This window comes from Lepus europaeus, chromosome 3, assembly GCF_033115175.1.
Source record: "Lepus europaeus isolate LE1 chromosome 3, mLepTim1.pri, whole genome shotgun sequence".
NCBI classification, from domain to species: Eukaryota; Metazoa; Chordata; class Mammalia; order Lagomorpha; family Leporidae; genus Lepus; species Lepus europaeus.
Window position 1 is genome coordinate 26,482,559 of NC_084829.1, and position 26,902 is coordinate 26,509,460.

The 26,902-nt window shown below is 45.6% G+C and overlaps 1 protein-coding gene across 5 annotated transcripts in view; it reads left to right on the forward strand.

The window, feature by feature from the left end:
* ATXN1 (ataxin 1) overlaps positions 1-26,902 on the forward strand; it is a 453,250-nt gene that overhangs the window by 116,315 nt on the left and 310,033 nt on the right. For all 5 annotated transcript variants that reach the window (XM_062185423.1, XM_062185421.1, XM_062185434.1 and 2 more), the window contains one exon: positions 1,797-1,916. The gene's annotated coding sequence lies outside the window, so the exon portion shown is untranslated. The remainder of the gene's footprint in view (positions 1-1,796; positions 1,917-26,902) is intronic.

A 26,902-nucleotide genomic window follows, 5' to 3' on the forward strand; every position in this document is an offset into this window, starting at 1 on the left:
GAGTTTCAGAAGAAACGGAGCAACAGCCTGTGACAAGGGAGCCTTAAAACTCCCAGGGCAGAAAAGGACTTTTCAGAGTCTCTCAGGGCCCCTGATGTGTGGGTTTTATCAGCTGCTCTGAGTGGGGGCAAAGAGGCATGCATATTTCAACCACGCCTCTCATATTCAGTGTGCAGGGTAACTTCTGCTTCTCGGCTTGGGCAGAGAGGGTTTTTATGAGGTTTGATCAAGAGGAACACAGGGAAACCCAGTTACCTATTTGAAGTGCGCAGTGGAAATTTCCTCTCCTGTACTTGACAAAACTTTTTGTTCGAACCCTAATGGCCCTTTATTTTTTAAAAAAATTTTAATACAAGAGTCTGCAAAAGGAAAATTCATATTCAGAAAACATGCATGAGCTTCAAAATATTTTTGCACCAATTTTAACTTTTTTTAAATTCCATTTTCCAGGATTTTTTGAAGTACATTTTGTTAACTTCTTTCAATCTGAGAAATAGGAGACTTTCTGATGCTTTTTTTAAAAATGCAGAGTCAGGGACTGGGGAGAGAGAGAGATCGATCTTCTATCTGCTGGTTCACTTACCAAATGGCTGCAACATCAGGGCTGGGCCAGACCTAAGCCAGGCACCTAGAACTCCATTCAGGTGTCTTAGGTGGATGGCAGGAGCACAAGCACATGGACCAACTGCTGTTGCCTTCCCGGGTGTATCATTAGGGAGCTGGATTAGAAGTGGAATAGCTGGGGCGTAACCAGCACTCATATGGGATGTGGGTGTTGCAGGCATCAGCTTAAACCACTGCTCCACAATGCCAGCCCTTCTTGCTTCTTTTAAAACATTCTATTTATTTATTAATTTAATTTGAAAGGGAGACAGACAGAAGCAGACAGGGAGCCAGGAACTCAGTCTGACTCTCCTATGTGAATGGCTGGTACCCAAGGTCTTGAGTGCACATCAGCAGGAAAGCTAGACTTGAAAGCAGAGTGAAGAGTAGAACCCAGGCATACTGATATGGGACACGTAACTGCTGTACCAAATGCCTGCCCCTTAATTTTCATTTGAAACGATGCTTTCTCCACTTTCTCCGACACCTACACACCAGAATCGTGAAACATCTAAATGTATGAAATCCTATCCCTTGAGATGCTCGTATCCCACATTGGAGTGCCCGGATCCAGTCCCAGCTCCCTGCGAATGCACATCCTGGGAGGCAGCAGTGATGGCTCAGATGGCTGGGTGCCTGCCGCCCTCCTGGGAAACCCGGGTTGAGTTCTCAGCCTCTCGCTTTGGTCCCAGGCAGGGGCCCTTCTGAGCCTTTGTGGGAGTGAATCAGCTGATGGGAGTATTTTTTTCTCTCTCTCTCAAATAAATTCAGTAAGTAAATATAAATAAATAAATATTAAAAAATAAATAAATAAAATAAATAAAAAATAAAATAAAATAAATATCAGTCCATAAAAATTCAAAATCAAAAAGGGATTTCTAATTTTAAAGAGCAGATAAATTTTTCTTTATTCTTTTGATTGGCACACTGAAAGTTTTGTAAGCACGCTCCCAGTAGTATGTTGCATGCTGCCTCGTTTTCTTTCTTCCTTCCTCCCACACGCCCTCCTCCAGTATTTTAGGGCACCTTATATAGATAAGGTGGGTGATCGCTTCATTCTCTTAATTAGCATGCTTGTCTGAGGTTGTAAGATACCCATTTGAGAAAGGCCAGGGATTTCCCCCTGAATATCCACTAACTGCTTGAAGTGGTGTTTTCATTCTGACTTGGTGTTTTGTTTTGTTTGACTGTAGCATCCTGGGGCATCATGTGAGAGTCTGCTCTGAGGCCTCCCTAAATCGTGCTGCCACACGCCAGGAGCGAGAGGGCAAGAGTGGGCTGCGCCGAGGGGCTTGCACCACAGCTCGTGTTTGGTAAGTTGTCCGAAGGGCTTGGCTTTAGATTTCATCCGGCAGTGTTGATTGGGTGCGCCAGGATCTTGTTCAAGTGTGCAGCTATTTCTCTGCAACCCACGCACCAGGACATTTGAGAAAATGTTGTTCTAGTGACAGCCGAAAGAGCAACCAGATTGACTTCGGGTGTTTGTTTCTGAAATTTGCAGAAGAATAGGATCTCAGTAGTATGCATTTGTGGTTGGCCAGACCCAGAAAGACAAATATTGCATGTTTTCTTTTATTTGTGGAAGTTAATGTCTAGTGGGCATAAAAACTGTGTCGCTGTCTTATCATTTGGCATGTAGGTAGAAATATTACTTCCCTGAAGTATACCATCAATGTGACAATATACCCTTCTCTCCCCAAGTTATGATCATGATCACAAATCCCTCATTTTGTGGTATTAATATCTTTGTTTTCAAAGAAAATAGCATTTATGAGAAGGTGTATAATATCTACATATGAAGTGAATGTGCTAAAAATGTTTTTAAAAATCTGGAAGAAAAAGACCAAACACACACACGCAAAACTCCAAATAACTAAACACATGAACAAGGTGTATGTAGGTATTTTGCATCAAAATACACTTATTTGTTAACCACAGTTTCCATGAGCAGTTTGAAGAATGCTTGTGTCTTCAAAATATTCAATTTTAGCTGAAAATATAAAGGGTTACTCACACAAGAGGAAACAGATTCAATCTGATGGCCAGTTTGTTAGCCTGGGATCAGGTATCAGGATGGGTCAAAAGAGAGGCATGTAGTGTTACCATGTTGTCCTACTCAACAAATTCGTATTGAGTTCCTTTGTTTTAAATCGAGAACCTCTACAATAGTGTAGTCCACGTGTACACAGGGTATTGTTCAGCCTTTTCATCCTCCTTTTTCTAACTCTTCCCTGCTAGTTCTTTATAAAATATAGAATAAATTATATAAAATTATATAAATACTATAATAAGTTGTAGTTACTTTGCTGAATAGTTAAAAAAAAAAAAACTAGAATTATTCTTCCTGCCTAAATCTCTATTGAATAGCTTTTCAACACCCTTTTCAATACGATGCACTCAGTACTGTGAGTAACAGTCTTGGCCTGGAGATTGAAATTCAAATACTCCAAACTATAAACAAATGGTAAAAAGTTTGTAAATTCTACTCCAGACTAATTTGGAGCTACCAGGACATTTTATCAGCCTAGCTGCTTCATGGAAACAGGGTCTCCAGTGGAAGCTCAGTTTGGCTTTGCCTATCTTGGTGGTCTCAGGGACCTCAGCTATCACCTTAGGCTGACTCACCTGTAAAAATGTGAGTGTGTGCCTCAGTGGTTTCCAAGGTCTCTTTCCAATTCAAAACTCAGTGCCTTCTAGTGAAAGTCATCAATGTACTATGTGCCCCTGACAAATCACCATTTGTAGAAGGGCTCACCTGACCGGGCAGTGTGGAGCAAAGTAGCCAAGCCCCTGGGGCTACCTTCTCTGTACTGGCATCTATCTTCAGAGTCAACGGAGATAGTAGGTAAATAGCAATTTGTTCCCCTGCACTGTTAAAGGAGATGTGTCTTGTGAACATTACATTCAAATAACTGAGGCAGGCTTTTTTTTTTTTATTTATTTATTCATTTATTTATTTGAAAGGCAGAGTTACAGGGAGAGGTATCTTCCATGTCTGCTGGTTCACCTCCCAAATGGCTGCAGTGGCTGGGCTGGGCCAAGCTGAAGCCAGAAGTCTGGAACTCAGTCTGGGTCTCCCACGATCATGACAGGCACCCAAGTACTTGGGACATCTTCCTCTGCTTTCCCAGGTTCATTAGCAGGGAGGGAGCTTTATCGGAAGTGGAGCAGCTGGGACTCGAACCTGCACTCATAGGGTTGCCAGCATCGCAGGCCTCGGCTTAACCCGCTGTGCCACAATGCTGGCTGAGATAGGCTTCTTTTGGATTATTGTCCTTTATTTTTCTGGAAGGGGACCTAAACTTTTCCTCTCTTTGCGCTTGTCTCTGTGTAACTGGTTATCTGTCAGCCCTTTAACCCGGGAAGCCCCAAGCTTAATTTAACATAGAAATGAATGTATTGTTTCTCTTTCTTACTAAACATCCCCATTTTGCAGAGCTGTGAATGACACTTGGAGTGATGCTCAGATGTCACTCTCGTTAGCAGCTGGTGGGCTGCCTCAGAGTGTGCATTATTTGAGTTTCATAATAGCATTTTTTTTTCCTCTAACAAATGTTAAATTATGAAGCGCAGGAAACCACATGAATGCGGCAGAGTGAAAATGCAAACGCAGTGTTATCTGGAAATGTCAGTTTTAGATCCTCTTGGTGACAGGTTCCTTGCTGTAACCAACACGGAACCTTCTTCACCAGATCGGGGATGCTCTTCCCAGCCCTGGTCTTCCTCTGCCTTCATGCTGGGTGCCAGGGCCACCTGGGGGCCCAGGTGTGATGATGCTTAGGACTGCCCTTCCCCCACAGTCCTACCTGGCTCTCATTCACAGATCTTCCCTGAATCCTGGGGACTTTATTAACTGCTCTCTCCTTAGGAACTCCCACAACATTGGGCGTCTGCATCAGACGGTGTTTTGCTCTGCCTGGCTTTGGGGGTGCTTGCCATCACTCTTTCTCTTCCTGGGTTGCAAGCTGCTTCAAGAATGGGATCACGGACCAGTGTTTCTCCAGGACACTCTCTTCCCAGGACCTCGTGCCTCCAGATCACTTGGCTGTGGTCCTTAAAGCTGCAGATTCAGCAACACTAGCCTTGATGAATCCAAATGTCTGAGGGTGGGGAGCCCAGGAAATGCACCCTGGGTGACTCTTTTGCACACTGAGGTTTGGAAACAACGGTCTGAGACTACTGCAGTGTCCTCTTTGCCTCCCTGTGCACAACAAAGGGTCCTGCACTGGGCACCTAGTAGGTACCCAGGAACTATTCGCCTGTTGAGCTGAGCAGCCTCAAACCATGAAAACTGCATTCATTCTTCAAATGCCCAGCCTTTTCAGAGGTGAGATCAGCATCTCAATGCACTAAGATGTTCCCCTACGTTACAGGCTCTTTGGGAAACATTGTGTTTATGTCTCTCTCTCCTCAACCACAGACTCTGTACCCAGTAATGACAGTGGCCTCTGAGTAGGTCTGGTATCATCTATAGGGAGCTGGAGCAGAGCACCAGGCTGGGAGAAAGATCTAAGGCTGGGAACAGGGCTGTGGTGAGCGAGGAGGCTCAGCCGTGGCTCCCAAAGCCGCACCTGCTGCTCTCGGCAGTTGATTCTGAGTGGTGCTCCTTCCAGCTGTTAGGACTCAAAGCTTGTCAGTCCTGGTGGCAAAAGAGCAGTCTGCTTGCTGAAAAGGCTAAAGATGGGGGCTGGCATTGCAGCATAACAGGTGAAGTCACTGCCTACAACACCAGCTTCCCATAGGAATGCTGGTTTGAGTCCCAGCTGCTCCACTTCTTATCCAGCTCCCTGGGAAAGCAGGGGAAGATGGCCCAAGTGCCTGGGCCCAAGTGCTTGGACCCCTGCCAGCCACCTGTCTCCTGGCTTCAGCCTGGCCCAGCTTCCACCCTTGCAGCCATTTGGGGAGTGAACTAGCTGATGGAAGATCTCTTCTCTCTCTCTCCCTCTCTCTCTGTAACTCTGCCTTTCAGATAAATAATAAAGAAAGGAATAAATCTTTGTAAAAAAAGAAACAAAAGGGTAAAGTTAAGCTGTAGAATATGCATGTCAGAGTGCCTGCAGTGGCAGTGGCAGTGGCAGTGGATTTGAGCTCAGACTGTGATGGTCGTGCTTGGCCCCTCCCTTCTTCTTCCTCTTGATCCCGCAAGAGCACTCCTGGCCTTGGATGCTGCAGGAGAGATTTGCAGAGTCCTGTGCTTCTAGAAGGTGCAAGTCCTGAGTGTCTTTGCTGGTAGTTCCAGCCCTGGGACGGATCTGACAGTTCAAGTCAGAAACCAAGCAGAAGAGCCAAATGGAGCCTTCACCAGCCTGTGGAGGAACCGGGGGGGGGGGGGCAGCAGGACACTTGGGAGCTATTAGAGTAACCGCTTTTTCTTCCCTTTATATAGGAAACAGAGTCTCCTCCTGTCTCTCACAACACAGGACTCTGCTGTGACCAGATGTGGGGGTGTTGTCCCCTGCACAAGCCAGTAATTGGTTCTGCAGCCCCACCAGCAGAGTCTCTCTCAGGGAATTCAGTTCTGATACTGTCTCCCTGGGAACAGCATCAGCTCCCACATACTGGAGGCTCATTCCCTAAGACTGCCCCTCCCAAGGCTGGCGCTGTGACATAGCAGGCAAAGCCACCATCTGGGAAGCCAGCATCCCATATGGGTGCCGGTTTGAGTCCCGGCTGCTCCACTTCCTATCCCACTCCCTGTTAAATGGCTTAGGAAAGGCAGCTGAAGATGGTCCAAGTGCTTGGGCTCTTGCCACCCATGTAGGAGACCCGGAAGAAGCTCCTGGCTCCTGGCTTTGGCTTCAGCTCTAGACATTGGGGCCATCTGGGGACTTGAACCAACAGAGGGAAGATCTCTGTGTCTCTCTCTTTCCTTCCCTCTCTGTAACTCTGGCTTTCAAATAAATAAAGTACATTTAAAAAAAAATTCTGTCCCTCCCCCTTGTTTCACCTGTGCTTTTGACCAGCTGCCTACAAATTGGGGTTCCTATGACCTTCTTCTCAGCTCCCGTTGATTTGCTAGATTGGCTCACAGAACTCAGGGAACCAGTTTGTTGTTAAGGGTATTTCAGACAATACACATGAAAAGATGCATAGGGCAAGACATGGGAGACAGGACCCCGCCTTCCAACACCTCCATCTGTCCAGTTGTTCAGTCCTTTGGGATTTTTATGGAGGCTTCATTATGTAGGTGTAATTAATTAACTTAATGGGCCGTTGGTAGTCTCTCCTCCCTGGATGTTAGGGGTTGGAGCTGAGAGTGCCTACTCTCTAGTCCTGCCTTGGTCCTTTGGAACCAGCCACCAGTCTGCACTTGTTGAGGGCATTAGAAGTTGTCTTCCAGGAAATGGGGACAAAGGCCAAATATGTGTATTTCACAATATCACTACTACCAAACGCATTAAAACACATTTTTGCAATTTTTTTTGAGTAATTGCTTCGTCACAGTCTTACTTGGAGAAGCTGTGCTGACCCTGAACTCTGTGTGACACAGCACATTCTGTGTCAGAAAAGTGTCTTCTCCTGGACCTCCATTCGGTTTGGACTCCAGGAGTTTGGGAAGCAAGAAGGGGTAGCAGGGTGGATTCTTTGCATCTGCTTAGCTCAGGGAAGGGAAAGCACAGGTTCCTGAAGCAGCAGGAAGGGTAAATGTGCCTCATGGGCACCTCACTCATTTTCCTGCTGCTTTCAGTTGGGTGGCCGGGGGTGGGGGCTGTTGTGTGATTCAGGAGGTGAGCACACATGTTGTCAGCCACGGAAGAGAAACACACGGTTGTTGGCATGAGTGTTGCTGAGCACTTGTTAAAGGCTGTCAAGTGGAGAACTAATGAGGAGTAAAATTAAAGAAATTGTAAGTTTAGGATTTTAGTGAAATACCGGATGCTGGCATTTCTGTTTTGGAGGGCTTTGGGTGCACTATTTGTTTACAAGTTGCAAAAGAGAAAGATTAGTTCTTGGAGAGCATTTGTCTAGTTAGAAACTATATGACTGGCATCGATGACAGGAGGTGTCCTGAAAGCTGCAGGGTTTCCAAATGGCACCGCTTTGGGGAAGCCGACATAAAGCAGAAAAGAGCCCATCCACAACCTTCAGTCAAGGGCATCGTAGAGAGCTCTAGAAATGCTCCAGCTCAGAGAGGTGTTCGTTCTCTTCTTGTGCCTGAGCCAGGGCTCTGAAAAGCAGCACCAAACATTAAATGTGTAGAACTCGTTCTTCTAGCTGATGGTATCACCAGTTAATAATGGCACGAGTCCTTCAGAGAAGCCGTGTGGTTTGGTACAGAGCTGTGAGTCAAACCACAGCAGTTCAGGAAATGCAGTGAATTTTCTTACAGCAGGCATCTTCTTAACAGATGCTGATGTGCTTGGTAGGTCCCCTTCCTTCCTGACAAATTGAGAGCTTTGAAGGGAGGTGTTTGCTGTGTATCAAGAGAAATTAGAATGGAACTGCTGCATTTGCGCATGGTTGAAGCAGACACAGAAAACAGTGCCCAGAGCTCATCTCAGAGCCTGCACTCCCTGGAGCACCTTTCACCTTGGTGAGGGCATCCTCGATCAGCACTCAGGGCTAACATTTCTGTGTCTGCAGAGGTCAGGCTGAATCAAGCTGAATCAAGCCGAATCACTTCCACCTACCTGTCAGGTGGCACCAACATGGTATCATTTAGATGCTTTCAACTTGAGTCTAACCCCCAGCTTGAAACCATACTGTCTCCCTCAATGGGCTCCTTGTGAGAGAAATGGATTAGCCAACCCTCCACTGGTAATGCTGGACACCTGCTCATCTTCTTGCACTGCGACCTTTGACCTCATGCTGTGCACATTTCTCTACTCTTGTCCGTTCCTTGGTCCCTGTGTGGTTTTGGGCCTTTAGCATCATTTGCCTGGATTACTGCAGCTGCTTCCAAAAGAATATTCTTACTGTAGATAATTTCCTCTGTATTCCAGCCATTCTGCTATTTGCATCATTATCTTCCAAAGGAAAGGAATGGATTGAATTATACCAAGACTTAAAACCAATTGGTGTAATATGGAAGTATGGAAATATGTGCATAATCTAATATTAAATATAAAATTCATAGCTCCAAATGGTGTCTACACAGTGATTACAAAATCGTGATGAGCATATGTGACTATCAACAAACACTAGCAGTAAATACAACAAAAATGAAGATTTTTTAATATTAGGGTGACTTGTACCTTGAAAAAGAGTTCTCCTTTGATATTTACCATAGTGATGAATTAATATGGTGACATGAAAGGGAAAATTAAAAGAATTCTGTTAGCTTTCCCTTCCCTGTAATATAAAATGTGAACTTCCTGGCATGTCATTCCAGATCCCTAGGAGTCCATTGTCATCTCAGCACTTGTATCTCATCTCTCGTGGGCTCCTGGCTCTTCCATTTCTCCACACAGCATTTCTTTCCTTTCTAAGCATACTGTGGAACTCAACAACTGTGCATTTCTTCCTGTTGACTCTTCCATATGAAGTGCTGTTTCTCTACCTGGCCATCTCCTACTCATGCCTGGAGCCTAATTGAAACGTGCCCCTTCCTGTGTTACGCTGTTGTGTCACAGTTCTTTATCTAGCTGTGCCTGGGGGATGGTTCCTGAGGATGGAGACTGGTCTATTGTAAATCCTGTGTTCCAGGCAGTAAGTCCTTGCCTGCACACAATATAGCTTAATAACTATGGAGGGGAAGGAGAGAGGGAAGAACTCCTTATATTTAGAAACCGACAGGTAAGGTTGGAAAAAATATTTCAGGTAAGCTCAGTTGTAGTTAGTATTCAGACACAAATTACAAAAAGCATTCGTTTTGGTGAAGTGGTTTTTACAGAAGTAAATGGATTTAGCCTTCTATCCTTGAAACTAAACTACCAGGGTAAATCTTTGATGTTGGAGAATTCCAGCATCAGACGGAATTGCTTTAGCTTCTCTGTAGCCACATTTGTGATGGTACGAGGTTTACTTACTTATGGCACAGAGAAAGAGAGAGAGGCAGACACGAGATGAGTTCCTATTCACTGGTTCACTCCACAGTGCCTGCAAGTGGGCAAGGCTGAAGCTGGAGCTCGGAACGCACTCCAGATTGGCGGCAGGGGTCCAGTTACTCTGAGTCATCACTTCTGCCTCCCAAGGTCGACGTTAGCGGGAACCTGGAGTCAAGAGTGGAGCCTGGACTTGAACCTAGACACTCCGCTATGGGGTGTGGGCGTCCCAAATGGCATCTTAACTGCTGGGCCAGATTCCTGCCCCTAGAAATTGCTTTTTTAACCATGCTTAGGTCATGCATAATCACATTCGCCAGATCAGAAACTGAACACATGACACATGCAGTGCTGGCAACATTATGTGAATATGTGCTATTTTCTTCTTAAGGCAATTTAAAAAGCCAAGACTGGATAACATTAAAGGATTGATGTAACATTTTCACTTCCGAAAGGCTAGTCTCCTCTAGGAATATGCTGGTTACTATTTTTTTTTCCATTTCTAAGAATTCTATTTGGCTAAAATACCAAAAGAGAAAAAAAAATAGTCTTGGCTTAAATAAAATGAAAAGTCATCTCTAAAATTAAGTTGGTTCCTCAAAAGTTCTTTTTCAAATACAGTAGGATATTTTTGTTGTCTTTGCTTCTGAAGATTTATTTTTTATTTATTTGAAAGGCAGAATAACAGAGAGAGGGAGAGGGAGAGGGAGAGAGAGAGAGAGATCTTCCAACTGTTGGCTCACTCTCCAAATGCCCACAATGGCCAGGGCTTGGCCAGGCTGAAGCCAGGAGCCAGGGACTCCATTAGAGTCTCCCATGTGGGTGACAGGACCCCAATGCTTGGGCCATGTTCAGCTGCTTTCCCAGGAGCGTTAGTAGGGAACTGGATTGGAAGTGAAGCAGCCAAGACTCTCAGTGGGGGATGCTGGCATCACAAACAATGGGCTGACCTGTATGTCACAAAGGCAGCCCCATGAGTAGGATGTTTTTTTAATATCACATGTCCAAATACCACTAAAGAAATGGAATATTTATGCTCATGAATCAGGAGAATTCATAATGAGTTTCAGGGCAGCCAGTGTTGTGACATAGCAGATGAAGCTGCCTGTTCCTGTCCCAGCTGCTTCACTTCCCATCCAGCTCCCTGCTAATGGCCTGGTAAAAGCAGCAGAAGATGGCTCAAGTGCTTGGGCCCCTGCCACCCACATGGGAGACCTGGGCGGAGCTCCTGGCTTTGGCCTGGGCCAGCTGTGGCCATTGCAACCATCTAGGGAGTGAACCAGTGGATGGAAAATTTCTCTCTCTCCCTCTCTTTCTTTCTCCCTCTCTCTCTGTAAAGCTTTCAAAATAAAAAGATAAATATTTTTTAAAAAGAATGAGCTTTAGGGAGATCTATGTGTAAGACAGAGCACGTATCTTTAAATAATATTTTGATATTGGAGAAATCTGTGTAATACTATATTTTATACTGTATAATATATATGTGTTTATGCATATAGATATACTGTTTCCATTTTCATGCATTGGTAACAGTCAGTAAGTTGGAAGAGATGATTTTAGTTTGAGATTTGTCACTTTTAAGAATATTTATTGGGTAAAAAGATGGGCCAAGGACCTTAACAGACATTTTTCAAAAGAGGACATCCAAATGGCCAACAGACACATGAAAAAATGCTCAGGATCCCTAGCCATCAGGGAAATGCAGATCAAAACCACAATGAGGTTTCACCTCACCCCGGTGAGAATGGCTCACATACAGAAATCAACCAACAACAGATGCTGGCGAGGATGTGGGGAAAAAGGGACACTAATCCGCTGTTGGTGGGAATGCAAACTGGTAAAGCCACTATGGAAAACAGTTTGGAGAGTCCTCAGAAACCTGAATGTAGCACTACCACAGGAGCCAGCCATCCCACTCCTTGGAATTTACCCAAATGGAATTAAAAGGGAGAAAAAAAGAGCCATTTGCACCTCAATATTTGTTGCAGCTCAATTCACAATAGCTAAGAAACGGAAGCAACCTAAATGTCCATCAACGGATGACTGGATAAAGAAACTATGGGATATGTGCTCTATGGAACACTATACAGCAGTAAAAAAACAATGAAATCCAGGCATTTACAACAAAATGGAGGAAGCTGGGAAATATGCTGAGTGAAATAAGCCAGTCCCAAAGGGACAAATATCATATATTCTCCCTGATCGATGGCAACTAAACGAGCATCTAAAATGATACCCATTGAAGTGAAATGGACACTATGAGAGACGATGACATGATCAGCCCTTGTCTAGACTGTTGAGGAACAACTTACTATTTTATTCCTTTTAGTATTTTTGTTGTTGTTGTTGCTCGGTTTGTTCTACTTAATACCACTGGTTGAACTCTGTAATCAATACACAATCGTTCTTAGGCGTTTAAAAATTAACAGAAAAGTGATCTATGTTAAACATAGGAGTGGGAATAAGAGAGGGAGGAGATATATAGCTCGGCACAGGCTCACTCGGACTTACCTCCAATGGTGGAACTAGAAATGTGCCAGGGGATTTCAACTCAGTCTTATCAAGGAGACATGTACCAATGTCAGCGCACTTGGTAAAGTGATAAGTATAAGTACACAACCGATCAAAAAGATAGGGTATGTGTCGAAGAGATTTCACAAATAAGACCAGTGTAAGCAAATAATGAAGGATAGAATTAAAAGGGAGAGAATGATCCTGCTGGGGAAGCAGGACATACAGCAGACTCATAGAATGGCAAATGCCCAAAACAGCACTCCTGCCTCAGAATCAACCCTTGGGACATTCAGATCTGGCTAAAAGGCCCATGAGAGTCTCACAGGCATGGAAAGCCATGACAAGGTGGCAAAAACAATCTAAATGAAAGATCCTGGTGAACAAGACCCCAGCAGAAGGAACAGGCCATCAGGGAGGGAGGCGCCTTTCTCCGAAGGGAGAAAGGAACCCCCACTGTGATAAGGCCTTGACTAAACAAGTTCAGAGTTGGTGAACTCAAGGGGCTTCCATAGCCAGAGCCTCGGGTGATTGCTGATGCCATAAATAAGAGTGCCAATTGTTAAATCTACAACAGGAGTCACTGGGTACAGGCTCCCCACGTAGGATCTCTGTCCTTAATGTGTTTACTATGAAACTTAAAAACAACACCCTATATCTTGTGCGGTTGTGTGAGAGCAGCCCGTTGAAATTCTTGTTTAGTATATACTAAGTTGATCTTCTGTATATGAAGGTAATTGAAAATGAAACTCGATGAAGGGCGGGATGGGAGAGGGAGTGGGAGAGGGGAGGGCCGTGAGAGGGAGGGAGGTTGGGGGGGAAGCCACAACAATACAAAAGTTGCACTTTGTAAATTCACATTTATTAAATAATAAAAAGAATAAAAAAAGAATATTTATTGGGGCTGGCGCTGTGGTGCAGTGGGTTAACACCCTGGTCTGCAGTGCTGGCACCCCATATGGGTGCTGGTTCAAGACCTGGCTGCTCCACTTCTCTCTGCTATGGCCTGGGAAAGCAGTAGAAGATGGCCCAAGTCCTTGGGCCCCTGCACCCATGTGGGAGACCCGGAAGAAGCTCCTGTCTCCTGGCTTTGGATCGGCGCAGCTCCAGCCGTTGCAGCCAATTGGGGAGTGAACCAGTGGATGGAAGACCTCTCTCTCTGTCTCTCCCTCTCTCTGTCTGTACCTACCTCTCAAATAAATAATCTTTAAAAAAAAAACTATTTCAAAGGCAGAGAGAGAGACAGCTTCCATCTGTTAGTTCACTTCTGAAAATTATGTGTATTTAAATGCCCCCAACAGCTGAAGCCAGGGCAGGCCAAAGCCAGGAGTCGGGAACTCAAGTCTGGGTCTCTCATGTGAGTGGCAGGCAATGCAACTGTTTGAGCCATCACCTGTTCCCTACTTGGGTGTGCATTGTCAGGAGCTGGAACTTGAACCCAGGCATCTTGATTTGGGATGTGGAGGGATCAGGCTGCATCTAAACCATGGCACCAATTGCCCCTTCCTGTCACTTTGGTGTTTTTTTTTTTTTTTTTTTTTTTTTCTTTCATGAGATTCTTACCTACCCTCCAGTTTTCTTGCCTATACAATCATGCATTTCCAGATGGGCTGCTGACTTACAAACATTCGATACCACCTCACTTTTTCAGCATTACATGGGAGGCGACTGTTGTCTGTTTTACAGAGTCAGTTCTTAGTTTTGTGTCTTGTGGTTGCATTCAGGTTAAAACCTGGCCCTCCGGCTGTTTCAGAGATCTGTCAGGAGCCGTACCCTGACCGAGGGGAATGCGCGCTTGCAGTGTGTGGCCTTGAGTGATTCTCTGTCGCGCTCTCCAAGGGGCTGCAAGCTTAGCCGGCTACTGCTGCTGTTCATGGACAGGGAGGTGCCGATCGTTGTATCGCTGTTTTGTGAGAGCCAGTCCTCGGCTGCATCCTAAATACCTAGTGATGGAAACCCAGGAAAGCAACAGACGACTGCAGTTTTCATTACACCTTCAGTTGTTTCCCAAAATAGCAGGTGCTTCTGTTGAACTGCCCTCTGCAGACTGCGTATACGTATGTGGTGGTGTTGTGGCTACAGCCTGTCCACGCTGTCTCGTGTTAGCTCACAGGAGTAGAACTGTCTCGGCAGTAATAGCTTCAATTAGGAAGGATATGAAGAAGGAGCAGACTATTCTTGAAAATTTTAAGGCTGTGTGTTCAGAGTAGAGTTCCCTGATGGACCCCAAAGTTTTATTTTTTATCTTTATTGAAGTGAACAGAATTGTAAATAAAATTATGTGTATTTAAATTATACATGATGCTTTTAAGTGTGTGTGTCTGTGTGTGTATAATGTGATTTTGTGACTATCATAAAATACCCAAGGCAGGCCACTTAACAAAGAAAATAGGTTTATTTTGGCCTGTGGTTCTGGAGGTTCCATGATTGGCTGGGTCCTGGTGGTTTGGCCTGTGGGAGGGCGTTCTTGCTGGCAGAGGTCAGCTGTGGTGCACAGCATCCCATGGCAAGACAAGAGTGTACATGTCCGTATCTGGATGGCTTCTTTCTCTCCATGCCTGTCTCCTTCTCTTTGCAAAGTCGACAGGATTGGCTCATGGGGGCCCTATCTAAATGGCCTGTCCAATCTGATCACTTCCCAAAAGCCCTGCTTCAAAACACTGTACTTGGATAAAGTTCCTCTCTCTCTCTCTCTTTTTTTTTTTTTTTTTTTTTTGACAGGCAGAGTTAGACAGTGAGAGAGAGACAGAGAGAAAGGTTTTCCTTTTTCCATTGGTTCACCCCCCAAGTGGCCACTACGGCTGGTGCATTGTGGCCGGCGCGCTGCGCCGATCTGAAGCCAGGAGCCAAATGCTTCCTCCTGGTCTCCCATGCGGGTGCAGGGCCCAAGCACTTGGGCCATCCTCCACTGCCTTCCTGGGCCATAGCAGAAGAGAGTTGGACTGGAAGAGGGGCAACCGGGACAGAATCTGACGCCCCAACCGGGACTAGAAACCGGGGTGCCAGTGCCGCAGGCGGAGGATTAGCCTAGTGAGCCACGGCGCCGGCAAGTTCCCACTCTCTTAATACCTTAGCAGACCTTGGGGACTTAAGTCCTGCATGGTCATTCATTCATTCACCAAATGATACTTGAACCATAGCAACAAATACTGTGACATGCAAGCCTGGCGACACATTCTTCACCTTACCAAGTGATCATGTGTGGATGTGGTGAAAATACTTAAGATCTATTCTCTTAGCAAGTTGCAAGCATGCAAGAGACTATCATTAAGTCTACTCACCATGCTATATATTCAATCCCCAAAACTCAAAAGTTTGAAAATCTAGCCCTCCAAAAATCTATTACAATCTCCATAGATTTTTTTAAAGATTTATTTGATTTCTTTGAAAGGGAGAATGACACAGAGAAAGGGAAAATGAGAGAGAGAGGGAGAGAGAGAGAGAGAGATATCTTCCATCTACTTGTTTGCTTCCCAAATGACTACAATGGCTGGGGCTGGGCCAGGCCAAAGCCAGGAGCCAGGACCTCCATCTTTGTCTCCCACGAAGGTGGCAAGAGACCAAATACTTGAGCCATCTTTCATTGCTTTTCCATGCACATTAGCAGGGAGCTGAATCAGAATCAGCTGGGACTCAGACTACTGCTCTGAAATGGGATGCTGGTATTGTAAGTGGCAGCTTAACCTGCTGTGCCGCAGCACTGGCCCCACTTCATAGATTTTTTTTTTTAGTTGTACATAAGAAATGTCCAACAGGCTAGTGGATAACAATATCATGTCATGTTGAAGTGCACAGATGACTGAGGTGAACTTCCTGGGTTTACAAATTTTCCACTTAATAAGCTGTGTAAAGTTGAGGAAGTTACTTAAGCACTTTGAGTCCCGGTTTACCCATCCACAAAATAGGAATAATAAGACAGCACCTCTCAGAGTTGTAAGAACTAAATGACTTAGTGTACCTAAGGCTTTCAAAAAATAGTAGCTGCTCATGGTATTCAGTTAGTTCCTCAGTTGGAATAAGAATCATCCATCATTCCCTTCACTCCTGATGTCTTCTGTCAACCCCATGAACGTCTACTCACTCAGGGGAGCTGAAACAGGTAGGTGAGCCCAATTAAGGCAGATGGAGCAGTGCCGCCAGCAGATGAGAGAGTGGGATCCAAGGGCCCCCAGTTTGTGGAAAATATAATTAAAACATATGTTTACTTTGGTGCACAATGTTTTGAAATCCATGCATAGATGTGTGTGTGTGTGTGTGTAATATGCATTCCCCTGGAGCTTTTTGAAGACCCTTGTACTTGGTTGGGGAGGGAGTGGTGAGGATATTCTGGGCAGACCTGGATGTATGGTGAGGTTGCCACCTGGCAGAGATGGGACTAAGGCATTCCAACCAGTAGCCCACGGGCACACAGGTGTGGTGAGGGGAGCAGGCAGGGGTCTTTGAGGAAAGCTGTGGGCTACTTTGGGACTGGTGTAGCAATAATGGGTGACTGGGGGAAAGATACATTGACTTAATAAACTGTCATCCCTCTGTATTCAAGGGTTATTGGCTCTAGGGTTCCCCTGAGATACCAAAGTCTGCAGATACTGAAATTCCTTCTAGCAAATGTCATTGTTTGGGGCAGGTGTTTGGCACAGAAATTAATGATGCCGCTTGAGATACCTGCATTCCCATCTCAAAGTGCCTGGTTTGAGTCTCAGCTCTGCATCCAATTGTAGCTTCCCACCAACCCACAACCTGAGAGGCAGTGGTGATGGCTCAAATACTTGGGTCCCTGACACCTTCACAGGAGACCCTGACTGAGTTCCGGGGTCCCAGTTTCAACTTGGCTCCTGGACTCAGCTTTTGGGGAATAAGCCAGTGGATGAAAGATCTCAGTCTCGGAAATAAACAAATGTGGAAAGTGTCATAACCCTAACATATACCCCGCACAGGCCTCCCATATGCTCTAAATTACTTAGGATACCAAATACATGTAAATGCTATGTAGAAGTTGTTATGTTGTGTTGTTTAGGGATCGGTGGCTCCTGGACACACATAGAAAAGACTATACATGTTCAGTACAGACGTAGGTTTTCTGAGTGTTTTCAATCTGTGATTGGCTGAATTGCAACCTGCAGACCCTGAGGGCTGACTGTCTTGAGGTTCACACTTAATGTGAACTGTCAATTGAGTGACTGCTGTTCACCAGATCCTGAGGTTGCTGTTGACGTATGTTAGTACCTTAGCTCCAAACACAACTCCCTGCAGCGTGGCTACTCCCGTTCAGTAGTTGAGACAGTTGTGAATCAATTTCATACTAAGGGCTGGGTTTTGTTTTTTTTTCTTAGATGGAGATGAAGGTTTTGAAATGGGAGAAGGTCTTGCATGATTGGACACAGCAGAGATTTACTGGTCTGTTCTGTTCCACTGTGAGTTCCCTAGAACTGGGGAGCCATCCTGTACTACTAGGTTCCCAGGGAGGGCAGGCAGCATGGAGCGGCCCCTGTGGTGGAGCCCTCACGAATGCTGAGTCTGTTTAAAAACTCCTCCAGCAGAACTTTGGAAATGCCTTGTGTACATCTTTCCTTTTAAAGAAGAAACAGACCGTTTTATTGACTCTTTTATTGCTTGTCGTGTTTTGTCTCACGTGATTGTCTCAAGATTTCTTGAAGATGCAAAGTACAGCTTTTATCTTTAAATTACGTGTTATTATAACGCTTCAGGCTATTGAGGGCTAAAGCTAGGATTCAAACCCTGGATTCCAGACTCTGAGTGAGTCTCTATTTTTTTAGGGTTTGTTTTTTTATTGTATTTGAAAGGTAGAGTTACAGAGAGGGGGGAGAGAGAGAGAGAGAGAGAGAGAGAGAGAGGGAGAGAGAGATATTGAGATTCCATCTGCTGGTTCATTTCCTGGCTGGGCCTGGGCCAGGGAATCTAAGGTTTCTGAAGCTTCTTCCAGGTCTCCCATGTGGATGCAGGAGCCCAAGCACTTGGGCTCTCCTCCACTGCTTTCCCAGGTGCACTACGATGGAGCTGGAACAAAAGTGGAAAAGCTGGGTCTTAAACCAGCACCCATATGGGATGCCAGTGTCACAGACGGAGTCTTAACCTGCTGTGCCATTGTGCTCGCCCCATCTCTACCTCTGTTAAGCCACCGGTGTTTCCCAATCCCCCCAGGGTTGTTTGCTCCACTGGTGTAAGTTTACTTTGCTAAGCAAACACCCTGTTGCTTTCAAGGAAACTAAAGTCCCACAAAGGCCTAATCTAGCTTGTAGAGGTTAATGGGAAAGGCATTTTCATTGTCCTCAGGATCCACATCCTTCTAAATGATCCTGCTGGCAGGTGGCGATTCTTAGGAGCCCATCAAACACACCACTGGTGTGAGAAGCCCAAGGTCCTGTGTGGGGTGAATCTGCAAAGTGAACTTGCCCTTCGCAGTAAATACTGTTTGGGAGGGAATGCATCGCAGGAGCCCTGGATCCTGAAGGCAAGTGCTGTGCTTCTTTCCCCTGACTCACCCTACATGTATCAGGCTGAAAGACACAGCAACAGGCAGATCCGTGCTCGCTTCCAGAGGCTGCCTGGAATTGGCAATGACATTGAATGAAAGGAAAGGTTCAGTTCCAGCTCTCAAAGGTCATATCTGGTGAACCTGTAAACTCAAATTGCGTAAATATAACCCAAACCCTGGATTTATTAACTTGACGTATTTTGAGTGGTTATCTGCTCTCTGAAATGCATCCATCATCAGATTCTAAAATATCAGCTCTGCCTACTGCATTTCACTCAGGTGTGGGGTAAATAGGCTGGAGTTGAGTTTCCCAGGCTGAGCTCTCCTGCAGCTGGGCCTGCTTCCCGAGAACGGACCTGGTGGCTTCTGCTCCTCTGCTGAGCAGCCAGAGTGGTCTCATCTGTCACATGCCTGGCACTGCCCTTTTGTCCTGGGAGACTCAGTGACCCAGTAACACGGGGTCTCGGGGGTCCTGCTCTCAGACACCCCACTTTGAAAAGTATCCTTACTTTGCTTTCTAACCTATATTTATTTTTCATTGTATTAAGTGTATATGAGTGTGCATATGAGTACATGTATGAGGGTATTTCCAAATTTTTTTAAAAGATATTTAATTTGGTGCAAAATCATAATATCCATGCATAGCTTTTTCGTAATATGCATCTCCATGAAATCTGGAAAGCCTTAAGATGCATGGATATCATTTTATTCATCAAGATAAATTTATCTTTTAATTCAGCATTTTCACAGACTTTTGGAAATACCCTGTGTATATAAGTGTGCGTATGTGGCCGGCACCACGGCTCATGAGATTAATCCGCTGCCTACGGCACCGGCACACCGGGTTCTAGTCCCAGTTGGGGTGCTGGTTCTGTCCCGGTTGCTCCTCTTCCAGTCCAGCTCTCTGCTGTGGCCCGGGAGGGCAGTGGAGGATGGCCCAAGTGCTTGGGCCCTGCACCCGCATGGGAGACCAGGAAGAAGCACCTGGCTCCTGGCTTTGGATCGGGGCAGCGCGCCGGCCATAGCGGACATTTGGGGCATGAACCAACAGAAGGAAGACCTTTCTCTCTGTCTCTCTCTCTCACTGTCTAACTCTGCCTGTGGAAAAAAAAAAGTGTGTATGTGTTTGTGTGTGTGCATATGTTCGTGTGTGTATGTGTGTGTATGTGTACATGTGTGTATAATTTTAAATGTACCATATTCCATATATATGGAATATGTATATATAATATTAAATGTACCATATACCATACATGACTTCATATGTATTCTCAATGTACAACTGTCACTTGTGTCATAAACTAAGTCTATTAGCTCTCCATTCTGCCTCCCAGGCCCTGCTGGTAACCTCTACTCTGCTCTCTGTTGCTGTGAACTTGCCTGTTTTAGAGACATGTTAGCATCATATAATATTTGTCCATTTGTATCTGGTTCTTGTTTTAATTCTAATATAGTGTTTCAGATGTTTTTCTTGTATAAGGTCTTTTTATCCATGATTTATTGTATCAGTGATCAGTAGGTATAATTCTCATTCTAATTTAAGAAATGGAGTTCTTTTTTTTTTTTTTAAGATTTATTTATTTATTTGAAAGGCAAAGAGTTATAGAGAGGCAGAGGCAGAGAGAGAGACAGAGATCCTCCATTTGTTGGTTCACTCCCCAAGTGGCTGCATTGGCTGGAGCTGGGCCGATCTGAAGCCAGGAGCTAGGAGCTTCTTCTGGCTCTCTCACGTGAGTGCAGGGGCTCAAGGACTTGGGCCATCTTCCACGGCTTTCCTAGGCCATGGCAGAGAGCTGGATCAGAAGTGGAGCAGCTGGGACTTGAACCAGGGTCCTTATGAGATGCCTGCACTAAGAAGCAGAGTTCATCAGAAGATGGGTTAAAAAAAAGAGAGATTGACTTTTTTTTTCTTTTTAATCATTGAAGACGATGACATTTGTCAGATAAAAGGTCAAACTCCTTCTTAAGCATCGTGTCCCATTCCTCTTCAAAGCTGACTTCCCCTTGCTTAGACACCAGCCCCTGTTTGGCCTGAATTCTCTTTGCAGTTTCTGCACGCAGGCCTGTATTTCTGTCCTGCCTGCTGCGAAGCGTTCAGCATTTTTTTTAGATAGCATCTTCCGACTGACGTGTCCTTTCTTCTGCTTTCTGTTCGTTTTAACGTTAGTCACTCTGTCTACCTGTCTCTGTCCAACGGCAGGCAGTGACATGAGATGCCTACTGCTGGGAAGCTGGCGAATCAGCCTGCCGCTTGCGGCAACGTTACTCAAGGCAGAAGCGTTCCTTTCTGCGTGGCAGCAGAAGCGTTGCGATTCTCCCGCAGCAACGGAGTTGTAGTAGAGGTGAACATGATTCTTCTTCTATTTACATCTTTAATGAGCCACAATTAAAGGTTGTGAGTTGGCGCGTGAGAGTGAATGCGGTATTTTCAGATTTCTATTGCAGCTGCTGCTGCTGCTGGCTTGAGCTGCACTTCACTGGCACCCTGGGGCTCCAAAAAGCCCCAAGCAAGAAAGCCTAGAAGGGTCTAATCTGCTTCCGGAAAGGTAATGGGGTAGTAATGAGTTTCTACAGTACGCAGGTAGCGATTGGCCTCCGATCCCAGGGACCTGTGGGTCTCGAATCTTCTTTCTGCTGAAAGGATTTTATGGATTAACTGCGAGTCAAGGGCTTTCTCCCTCCTCTTGTCTGTAGTCACAGTGAAGATGTACTGGATCTGTGGCACAGGATGGGGTAGAGTGCAGTGTGTGGCAAAGGGTTTCCCTCAGCTTTGCCGCACTTCAGGGCCGCTGTGCGGGACGGCTCGGCTCCGCTTCTGCGTTGCACTCCAGCCACGGCTCTGTGCTAGCCACGTGCTAGCCTGGGTCACTGCCTGACGAATTTGCAGATGGAATTCCGTATCCCAGGCATCCAGGCACTGTTGCATACCAAGTGACAGCAGCATGCAGGCTTTCCCGACAAGGGAAGAAAGCCGCATCCCGGGCTGCGGGAAATGGCTCATCCCACACATAGCGTGTAAACATTTCTGTTGAGCCCTTTGAACTCAGCAACAATGTATAGTCAAGTGTTTATGAAACTAACTACATTTATGGGTGGCCGCACCTCGGGGATGCATACCACGCATGCGTTATGAGCCAGGAAGACTGAGCTAGAGGCTAATGAAGCTTCTCTCTGGCACAGGTCCTTCCTAAAACTCAGAATTTTATGGTAATAATTTTGCAAATCTTTTTTCTTTTTTAATAAGACCCACATACTCACTCCTCTACCTCTTTCCTAACTCTGTAAGCTTTGGGCCACCCTGCTAATGAATATGTATGAGCCATGTTGATGCATATGTTAATTAAGGAGACTCCAGAAAATCTGGCAGTACATGAAATAGGCAAATCAAAGGTCTGTGCTGACCCTACTGCTCCACCAGTTGTTTCCAAGAAATTAATATGTTGGACATTTAGCAAATGATAATAATGTGTAACTAATAGTGATTATGTCATAAATTTCCCACAGTCACAATTGATATATTCCTGGGACCCGCCCCCCGCCGCCACCCCGACTTGCATATAGAGTTTATAGATGTTTTAGGGAATTAGTCCAACTGAACTGCACAGCTTCTTACCCCATGCTCCCCCAATCTGGTGGCTATTTTGTGAGGCATCTTTCCTAGCTCCACATGTTATTTTAAGGTTATGTTCCCTGCCAAACGCCTACGTGCTACAGGTGACTCTGATTTGAGAAACAGCTGTTGATTTCCAGTGTGCTGAATTGCTTTTTTTTTCTCTTTCTGTTTCAAAGAGCTTCTTTATTGATCACAGTCTGTTGGGTGTAAAGATAATTTGGGTTAGGGTTTTTTTTTTTAAATTAATTTCTTTATTTGAAAGGCAAAGTTTACAGAGAGATAGACAGGAACAGAGAGACAACAAGTTGGAGCTGAGCCTGTCCGAAGCCAGGAGCCAGGAGCTTCATCCGGGTCTCCCACAAGGGTGGCAGGGGCCCAAGAAGCTGGGCCATCTTCCACTGCTTTCTTAGGTACTTTAGCAGGGAGTTGGATCAGAAGTGGAGCAGCCGGGACTCAAACCAGAGCCCATATGGGATGCCAGCATCACAGGGAGCAGCTTCACCTGCTACTCCACTGGGCAGACCTGAGGTTGTTTTTTTTAAATACTACTGGTATTCAAGCTTTGATGTTTCCTGCTACAACAGCACTGCTTATAAGACCCTTATACAATATAACTTTATTTTCTCCAGCATCACATATTTACCTATAATAAAATACTTTTGCTTAATTCCTGATACCATTTGTTAACTTGAAAATTCACATCAGTCAATGATCTCAGGGAGGTGTGACGTCATAGACTATGAAGGGTGAATGACGGGTGGTGGAGACAGAAGGCCCCCATGTGTGATGACCCACAGGGATGACTGCCAAACGGACAGCAGCCAAACATGTTTTGTCCCACCCAGACCCAGAAGGCCTGTCCCAGTGGCCTGGGTGACAACAGGACTCGTCTCGATGATTTAGCAGCCACAGTGAGAGGCTGGGAGTGAGACAAGTGAGCAAGGCCAGGTGGTGCAGAGCTGGATATGAGATGGCTTTGGGAGGAAGGGTGGTCACACAATCTGGGTTTCATTTTCTGCTGTGCCACTGATTTTGTGACCTTGGGAAAGCTGCCATCCTGCCTGGTGTCTGAGTTCCCTGCTTTATAAGGCAGAGGGCAGTGGCCCTGATCATCCCATGGTCCCCTTCAGGTGTGGCCTTCTGTGTGTCTGGGGAGGTGGGACATGTGGGGCTGGGCATGGACACAGGTGGACACGCCCCACTGTGCAGTCAGGCTCTCTCCAGGGACAGATGACTCTTCCTGGGAGGGCTTAGGGTTGAGCTCCAGTATAAAGAACTTGCACTTGGGCAGCACCTTGCAAAGGAGCTGTACTTCCCCTGCGTGGACTGTGCCCGTCCCCTGCGCCAGCCCAATGGACTTAGCCTTGACTCTGTGTTCAGTGGTGCCGGCTGTCCTGCCTCCCCCAGCCTCGCCTGCTCCTGCTTCCTCTGCTCACACGTTCACGGTGCTGCCGTAGGCTCCTGGGCCACATTTTCCTTCTCGTTCTGCAGCTCTGCTGAAAGTATTTCTCTACAGATGCCTGAAGAGTCGGATCCTGCCCAAAGAGCGGGATACGGGTGCCTTTCTTTCTTTCTGATGTCGACACTGCAAATGCGCTCCTGGAACCAGCGGCGTAGGTTTAGTTGGAGGACCTGTGCCCCTGCCTCATTACACCCAATTGTTTCGTCCACTCTCTTGCATCTTCTCCCTTCTTCAGTTTCTGGGCCGTGGATGAGAATGGTTTCCCCTCTCAGTGGTGGCAAAAAATGCAGATGTGAACACAGTGACAGAAGAAGAATATTAATATTAATGGTAAAGGAAGCACCTTTAGACTTTGAGCGCTTACTGTGTACCCAAGTGCTGTTTTGAGCACTTTGCCTATGTATCTCACACATACCTACACACTCAAGGACACACATGTAAAATAAATGTTTACTTCTCACCACAAGCCTATGAGGATGCTTCAAAGAACTGTGAAAAAGAATTAAAAATTAAGCTTATAGTGGTGCAGAAAAAAATTTTTTTGAGACTCATGCATCATTTTTTTCGTAATACCTATTATGTATGGACTTTTCAAAGTCCCCACGAATGCATGGATTTCATTTTTTTTTCTTTTTGGTGCCAAACTAAATTTCTCTTTTAGTTCCATTTTCCACAAATTTTTTTGGTGTACCTTCCTATGAGACAGGGATTATCGTATCCTTTGTAGCGATGAGGAGATTGCTGCCCAAGAAGAAGTAACTCGTTCAAGGTGACCCAGGAAGCAAGTGCTGGGCTGACTTTTTCACTATAAAGAAATCCATATTGGAATTGTTGTGCCACGTGCCTACCCCCAAAAAAGTCACTTTTAAATTTTATATAAACAACTGTCTTTTGCCTCCTTTTCAAAGCTCTGTTTCTTAGCACTTTATGCGATAGTCAATCTATAATTATGGAGGGACTGAATATGTTTGTTGCCTTGTTATATAATAAAGACTTTTTATGCTGCTGCCAAAAAAAAAAAAAAAGAAAGAAAGAAAGAAATCCATATTGGTACCTGCATTGTAGTGTAGTAGGCTAAGCCTTTGCACATGGCACTGGCATCCCATGTGGGTGCCGGTTTGTGTCCTGGCTGCTCCTCTGCTGATCCAGCTCTCCAGTGGAAGATGGACCAAGTGCTTGGGCACCTGCACCTGCATGGGAGACCCAGCAGAACCTTCTGGCTCCTGGGTTTGGATCGGCTCAGCTCTGGCCGCTGTAGCCATCTGGGGAGTGAACCAGCAGATAGAAGACACCTTTCTCTCTGCCTCTCTTTGGCTCTTTCTGTAACTCTACCTCTCAAAAAAATAAATAAAATCTTTTAAAAAAAGAAAAGAACAAAGTCTATGCTGGGGCTAAATAAGTGCTAAATCTGTGGATGGCGTGGATGCCGACATAAATGGTTTAGGCTGTTTTCTAAGAACAGTTATGACTGTGTGAAGAGGACAAAAGGACGTGACAAGCTGGAGGTAATTGCTTGTGAGCATTAAACATAAAGAACTCAGGCCACTAATAGGTTTGTTCATTGGGGGAGAAGGACTCCCCACCATCTGGCAGCTCCCTGGTAATCAGAACCCCACAAGTGAAGAGTCTTATTTTGCCGGCGCGTAGTGCAGGCATTGCTGTAATTAGTAGCAGGTCAACACCTTCAAGAACCTCTCCAGAGCGTAAAGACAGATTTCTAACAGAAATGTGTTAGTCTGCAAAGCAAATAAGGTGCAAGCATAAATGTCCTGCCCTGAGGAGGTGTCTCCTTGGGTTGCATGTACCAAGTGACGGGAGCTTCACACCCTGGCTTTGAGCTGTCACCATCTCCGCTCCAGTTCCTGTTAATTAGCTCTGAGTCTTGGGTCTAGAGTCAACTTGAAGCTGCTCAGGACATTTTTGCTCCACTCCCCGGACAGCTTGGGAGGTCTGCCTTTCCCTGGCAGCCAGAAGACACACTCTCACTAGGCAGGTGCCTGGGGAGGGGAGGCCTCTGGCCTCGGCTGGTGAAGGTACATGCGCTGTGGCAATCCCCTTTCGGCACGTGGAAAATGTCAGTGAAGAGGATTAAACTTGGGCAAGAATTGGAAGCAACCTGGGGGCACCTAGATCTGGGGACACTTGGGGAAAACATTAAAATGAGATCTCATGGGTACTATGATCATGTTTATTTTTTGGGTTTGTTCTCTCCACAACTGGAAAAGGCAAACAACAACTCTGGGAGGGGTTTCCCAGGATTGGCAATGGCTGGTTTGTTAAGGAATGAGTGAATGAGAAGCTTTGTGTATAATCTTCATTTGGAAATGAGGCAGTCCCTTAAGTCTCTAAATTTATCAAACATGACAATCTCATTGAGTAACCACGTTAGCAGGTGATCTGTGCCTCTTTTCATAACAAAATGACTATATCAATCACGATTCTAAAACCGAGTACTCAAAGAATTTTTGCTTCTCCTCTATTTTCTACTTTTTAAACACGAGCTTTTCCTTGAAACTTCAAATTGTCGAACAATTTTCCATCTTGTGCTCTCTGCGGGTTGGTGTTTGGGAAACTCCAGTGCTGACTTGTAACCTTGGTTCTTTGGATTTTATCATAAAGCCCCTCCCGGCTTTTGCAGCACTGTAAGATGAGCAAGGGGTTGGGGGACACCTGACTGTGCCCCTCATAGCCCCCTCTTCCACCTTCCCATCCCAGGGGACTCCTGGAAGCTTATGTGGTTCTGCAGCATTGGTAAGAGTCTTGCTTGCACTAATTTTTCAGATTAGAACTTTGGAAAGCAATGACTGTCCTTTCTGCCTATCAGTCCCGTGGAAATACTAACGTTCCCTAGAGTTCACATACATCTAGTTCATCGGACCCATTGTCACGTGTCATTCTAACGGCTGTGTAATCAGCTCATAAGCGCACTTTGTAAGGTCACGGTTAGGTTGGTGGTAGTGCTGGGGCTGGGGGTGACGTGAGTGGGGAGCAGGGAAAAAAGCTCGTTCTGGGGGCTGGCGATGTAGCACAGTGGGTTAAAGCCATGGTCTGCAGTGCCGACATCCCATACAGGCGCTGTTTGTGTCCCGGCTGCTCCACTTCTGATCCAGCTCCTGCTAATGTGCCTGAGAAAGCAGCAAAAGATGGCTCAAGTGCTTGAGTCCCTGCACTCATGTGGGAGACCTGGAAGAAGCTCCTGACTCCTGGCTTCAGATCAGCGCAGCTCTGGCCGTTGT